The sequence below is a fragment of the Lepidothrix coronata genome, unplaced genomic scaffold (assembly GCF_001604755.1).
Source record: "Lepidothrix coronata isolate B3197 unplaced genomic scaffold, Lepidothrix_coronata-1.0 Scaffold25, whole genome shotgun sequence".
In the NCBI taxonomy this organism is placed as follows: domain Eukaryota; kingdom Metazoa; phylum Chordata; class Aves; order Passeriformes; family Pipridae; genus Lepidothrix; species Lepidothrix coronata.
Genome location: NW_016690205.1, coordinates 2203959 through 2209730, shown reverse-complemented (window position 1 = coordinate 2209730; position 5772 = coordinate 2203959).

Sequence of the window (5772 nt, the reverse complement as noted above, 5' to 3'; positions counted from 1 at the left end):
TTTTTTTCTTTTCTGTCTTGATCCATTCATAAATGCAGCACTGTTAAGGATTTGGGGTTTTGCACATATGTTAGCATTCACTTTGGTTTACATCACAAATTATCGCTCTTGTTCACACAATATCAGCCCTGTACAAGCTGTAAATGTCTAATAGGACTAAATGATGTGTTTGGCTATTTTGCTTTCGTGACAGATGTCACAGTGTCTGTGTTATACTGCAAATGAACATGAAGTGACTTAGTTCCATGCTTGTCTGATGACAATTGAAAAGAGCAGTGCAAACTTGAATGCTTTCAGGTTTTATGGAGCTGCAGTACTGAGCACTGTGGAAATGTCAGAGAACTAGTGTCTACATGTTGGTGTGCACATTCCAGTCTAAGAAATTACTTTGGCATCTCACTCGCTAGTTTTATTGATTTTGGAGTTTATTAATTAATTTAGTTTGCTGTGAATTTGATCTCTTCTCAAGTAGAAGGATTCTTCTGGCTGCTAAATCAGTAGACCTGCACTGTGCTGATGTGTGCTGTGTGCTGACCTCTTACCAGAGGGTGATCTGGGTACTGAACAGGTTTTTTTTTTACTGTATGTTAGGTTCCACGGAAAGGAAGCCCCCAGTATGGGTCCTATAAGTGAGCCACAGTGGGTTCTGGCCAAGTTCCCAGCCTGACCCACTGGAGAACAAGTCTCCATGCAGAGAACATGGCACTGCACCCTTGGAACTCAGCATAGACAAAGTCTATATTATACAACATTGACAGGAATACTTAAAACAAGTTAGAGAGCAGGACTCTGCACAAAGCAAGAGGAAACTGTTTGAGATTTGCACACTTTGTCTCCCTTTGACCAGCATGGCTTTAATCCAGCAGATATTCCCTACCTTTTGGATGAATAAGAATAGCTGGAAAGTGTCTCTTGATGCAGGGTATTCTGGTGCATCTTCTGAATCCTTCACATCTACACTGTGGAACTTGGATTGTACCTTATGTGCATGTTCATTCAGTCACACCTGGGGTTTATATTTATCAGTCTTACATCTGAAGTTGCTGGATCTGGCAGCTTCCCTTGGCATTGCTTTTTTTTGCAAATGTCTCTAATAAATTCCATGTATAAGCTTCACTCTGCTCTTATAATATCCATATCTGAGTTAGCCCTCTAATGAACGTGAAACTACCCCAACAAGTCCACGACCTAAAAATGACCTGCAGTCATCTCGTCAGCATTTGTGCTGAACCACATCACAAGTTATTCTCCCTTTCCAACAACTTATCCACCAGTGGGAATAAGCAAAGCTCTTTTTCCCATAATCCCTCTCATACAGGCTGCAGGCAAGCACTCTTAAAAGGGTCCAAGGTTTCAATGCTTTCATCTCGAGGCTACAACAGAACCACTTAAGAGCTATGTCTCTGTCTCGCTCGTTTTATTCATTTTAGGGATTTAATGTGAATTCCTGGCGTGATTTCAAAGCGTGTTCTTTAAGTTAATAAAATTATAATATTAAAAGGAAAACAATAATGTATTCTCAGTTGTTGCAGCTCCATTGCACAGATTGGTGGACCTTTTGCCAGGTCACCTTTGTTACATTTAACAGCAATCATAAATCTCAAAGCCTCATGCAAAATGGAGAAAATTAAGAGCCATAAAACCGGTAGATTCTAGTCGGGATTTATTATTGTTTGTTTTCTTTGAAGAGATTTACTCCCTCTTGGGATAAAGAGAAGAAACAAATGAGAAGAAGAATGTTGAGACATGTTTCCCAGAGTTAGGAGGTTTGGGATTCAAAGGTGGCAGCCTGGAAAACAGGGCAATTTTTCTTTCCTAATGCCCTACTATGTTTCTGAACGAGGCAGTGACCCCCAGTAACAGCAGTTCACAGATGTCTGCAGTGTTAATGCAGGTGATGTTGTGATGCTCAGAGCTCTGGACATTGATATTTCAGGCTCAAATCTCTGGATTTAATAGCTAAATTCTTCTCTAGATGTCTGAATCAGAGCAGAAAGTGCACTGCTCTTCTTTAGTCCTTGCTCCTTGCTCCTGCTTTTCTGATGGATTCCTGTTTACAGAGCCAGCTTTAGAGCAGCTGAAAAAGATATTTGTTGCCATTTCTCACCTTCCAGAAAGGAATGTTTTGCATAAGAAAAGAGCTGAGAACTTTTAGAACAACCTCAAAACCCCCAGAGAAATATGGGATTATTAGACAACTGCGTTTTATTCTCCTTTTGATGGGTTTAGCTCCTTTTTTCTCAATTCTTTGGTCTCACTCTCCTCAGGTTCAAGGGTTCTTGATGTCTATGTGAGAGCAACTAAGGATGCTAATTTTGCTTTTTGTCTAGTAATTACCTTGATTCTACCAACCCTTTAAGACCCTTTAATTTGCATACCTTTTATGCAACAGCGGAAAAAAAATAATAAAGCTACATTTGAGAGTCAAATTGCCAAAATATTTCTGCAGAAGCAGTGCCTATTGCAATAATTCAAGTTAAAACAATCTTCTTTCATATTTCTCTGCATCGTATCACCTGTATTAATGCCAGGGTGGAAATTTTTCTTGGAGTATTTGGATTCTGAAACCAGAATTGGTTTTATTTATTTACTCAGTGAAATATACTTGAGGGTCACTTGTCATCATGAATATAATTTGCAGCAACCTGATGTCTTCTTCCCTGGAAGTTTGTATCATATTATTGGCTCATTGGTGATAAAATTATGTTAGGAATAGAAAAAGCAAAATACTAGAGCGAGTCTGAAAATTCTAGCCTTTGAGGGTAAATCAGTCCTCTGACCTTTGATGTTTTAGGTGTTAAATAATAAGAATAAAAAAAAATGTTAAAAATTTTAGCTGATGTAGCACTTAGAACAACATATATACTGGACCATTGTAGATACCCAAATAACTTAGTTTCTGCAATTTATGTGAGTTAAATAAGATTTTCCCCTAATAGATGGAACACCTGCTATTATTGCCAATGACACAGATCAGTATTCCTTCTATTCAATTTCTCTTTCAATAGTTATTTAATCTGTGTAAATTAATTTATAGGGCATTATGCCTTATTTGTGTTACATTCTTCTTTATTTGTCCACTGATCCATGTGGTTAGGGTGTAGGTAAAGTTCTTTTCAGCAAATTGTTGTGAACACCTGCTTTTCCTGAGATGCTCCTGCTCCCAGCTGAGGTGAGAGGTGCCCTGATTTGTGTTTCTAAGAGGCCAGTGGCTAGAAAAGACTCTGGGAAAACAAAACACTCTAAAATGATGGGGAGGAAGGATTTGCCTCCTACCAGTCAGGTCCTTTTAAAGACTACTTTGACAGTAATTTGCATACATAAAGCAAAAATAAGGTCGCTGTTTCCTTTAACTTCAAAGGGAGCCTTTCTACCCTCAACTTCTGTTTGTAACAATGAAGTGCCTAAAATGCAAATTATTTGGAAGCTAGAAAGTGCCTCTCCAGCCACAGTACTGCAGAAATTCCACTAGCAATAATTAAATATTAATCCCATAAATGGTTTGGTTTCTCAAGCACTACGGTACAAAGGGACCTGAATTTTTCACAGGTCCCAGAAATGAGGAAAGTAATTGAAATATTATATTATTAGCATAATTTTCACAGCAATACAGAAAAATGCCTTGTTCCTGGCCACTGCATGATGGAAATGTGCTTTGCACTGCAGAAATCTTTGAAGTTGCACGGACCTGAGGTCTAAGACATTAAACTGATGTAACACTCTGAGCTCCACTGTTCTGACCGTCCCAGAGCAGGGAAACATTCGAGCTCAGAAACAAAAATGAAATTTCAGGGCTGCCAATCATTTTTTTAGAGCACCTGGATGTCAAAGTTCCACTAAAAATTGTAGCTCACTTTTTTTTTTTGTGTCGCCCAGAAATTCCAACATTGCTTTTGTGATATCAGCGGTTTATTCTGTGGGGAAAAAGAGCTGAATCCCTCAGAGATATGTGTTCTAATATCCTTTAATAATGACATCTAGAGAGGGGAGCCTTCAAATATGGGAACATTGGTGTGTTGGTGTGTGTGAAAAGCCAAGGGCTCTTTTCTCACCTGTGTGCATCATCAGCACCGTTTCTACAAGGAAGAGAATATGCTTTCAATTATTGCTCTAATCTCCCTTGTGGGTAAGGGAGTGGACCTGTAGTCTCATAACATTCAATATTTACAGAATTCATCCTGTAAATCAAAGCAATTTATTCAGCTCTGTGCTATACGTTGTTACATTTGCAATAGTTCATTTCTTTCTTCTATATATTTTCATATAGTCCTGTGCTCCTTTGGGGAAGGTTGATCCTTAAAAAAACGTACAGGGGAATGTAAATGATCTGCCCTTTTCCAGCTGACTAATGTGAGCCATAAAACACTTTAAAATACAAAGGAGACTTAACATCTGGTCAAGTTTACTCATCATAAACACACCTGAATGAAAAGTACTTCTTGTTCTATGGAGCAGAGCCAAATGAATGATAGACTAAGACAGACATTTCATGTTGTTATATGCAAGTGCTCTCTCTTCTTGCATTTCAATGGCTAAATTAGAGGTAATTCGATAGTGAAATATGAAGGTAGCCTCAGGACACATCATATGTTCTTTTATTCTGAACCCTTTCTATAATTAAAAATGAAACGTAATTACAAACTCTCCATTCATTCTCTAAAACGTCAAAGAATTGATGTTTTTCAATGTCACTGTTGAGTCAATACAATAACAAAGTCAGTTCTGGAGCGGTGACGCAAGATTTGTTTTCTTAACGAAATTTATGCTTCGACAGCTCCTTCTGGGAACGAGAAAAAGAAAAAAAGGCAATATTAGAAATGGCCACATCTGACATACGAGCCTTGGCTTTCCTGGTGTTTTCAGCCGTCCCGCTGCAAAGATCGAGATCTGGATGACAAACCCTTCACCTTTTCCCGAATCCTTTCCCAGGCAGGCGGCCGACGGCTCTCCAGCACCGCCCTCCGTGCTCGGGGAAAGCCAACAGCCTCCGGCAGCGGCAGGAAAAAGGTCTGAGGGACCGGCAGAGAGCAGGGACTGTGCCCAGCAGGGAAGGAGCCCCTCCTGCAGGGATTTGTACCCCCCTCCAAGCAGAAGGATGGAGATGCTCCCCGTGGGGATGGAGGGCTGCCGAGGGGATGCTCAGAGCTCCCTGCTGTGCTCAGGGGTCACCCACAGTGGTCCTCTGGCATTCAGGGATTTAATCTTGTAATGGTTCTGGGGTGAAAAGCACCCCGATGTTCCAGAAAAACCCAGCTTCTGCAGTTGGTAGAATCATCGAATCATTGAATATCTTGAGTTGGAATGAACAAATGAGGAGTATGGAGCCCAACTCCCTGCTCCTTGCAGGACTGCCTGTATCTCAGCCATATGACTGAGGGCATCACTCAGGTGCTGCCTGAGCTCTGACAAGGTGCCATGACCTCTTCCCTGAGGACCCTGTTCCAGTGACCAACCACCCTCACAGTGGTGAAACTTTCCCAGTCTGAACTTCTCCTGATGCAGGTTCATTCCATTGCCTCATGTTCTACTGCTGGTCACCAGAGTGAGGAGATTAACCCCCCCCACACACACACACACACACTGTCCCCTGGAAAAAGGGGACTGAGATGGGGTCACCCCTCAGCCTTCTCTTCTCCAGGCTGAACATGCCAAGGGACCTCAGCTGCCCCTCATAAGTGTTGCCCTCAAGACCTTTCACCATCCTGGTCATCCTTCTCTGGATACACTCTAGGAGTTATTATATTGTGGTGCCCAAAACTGCACACAGGACTC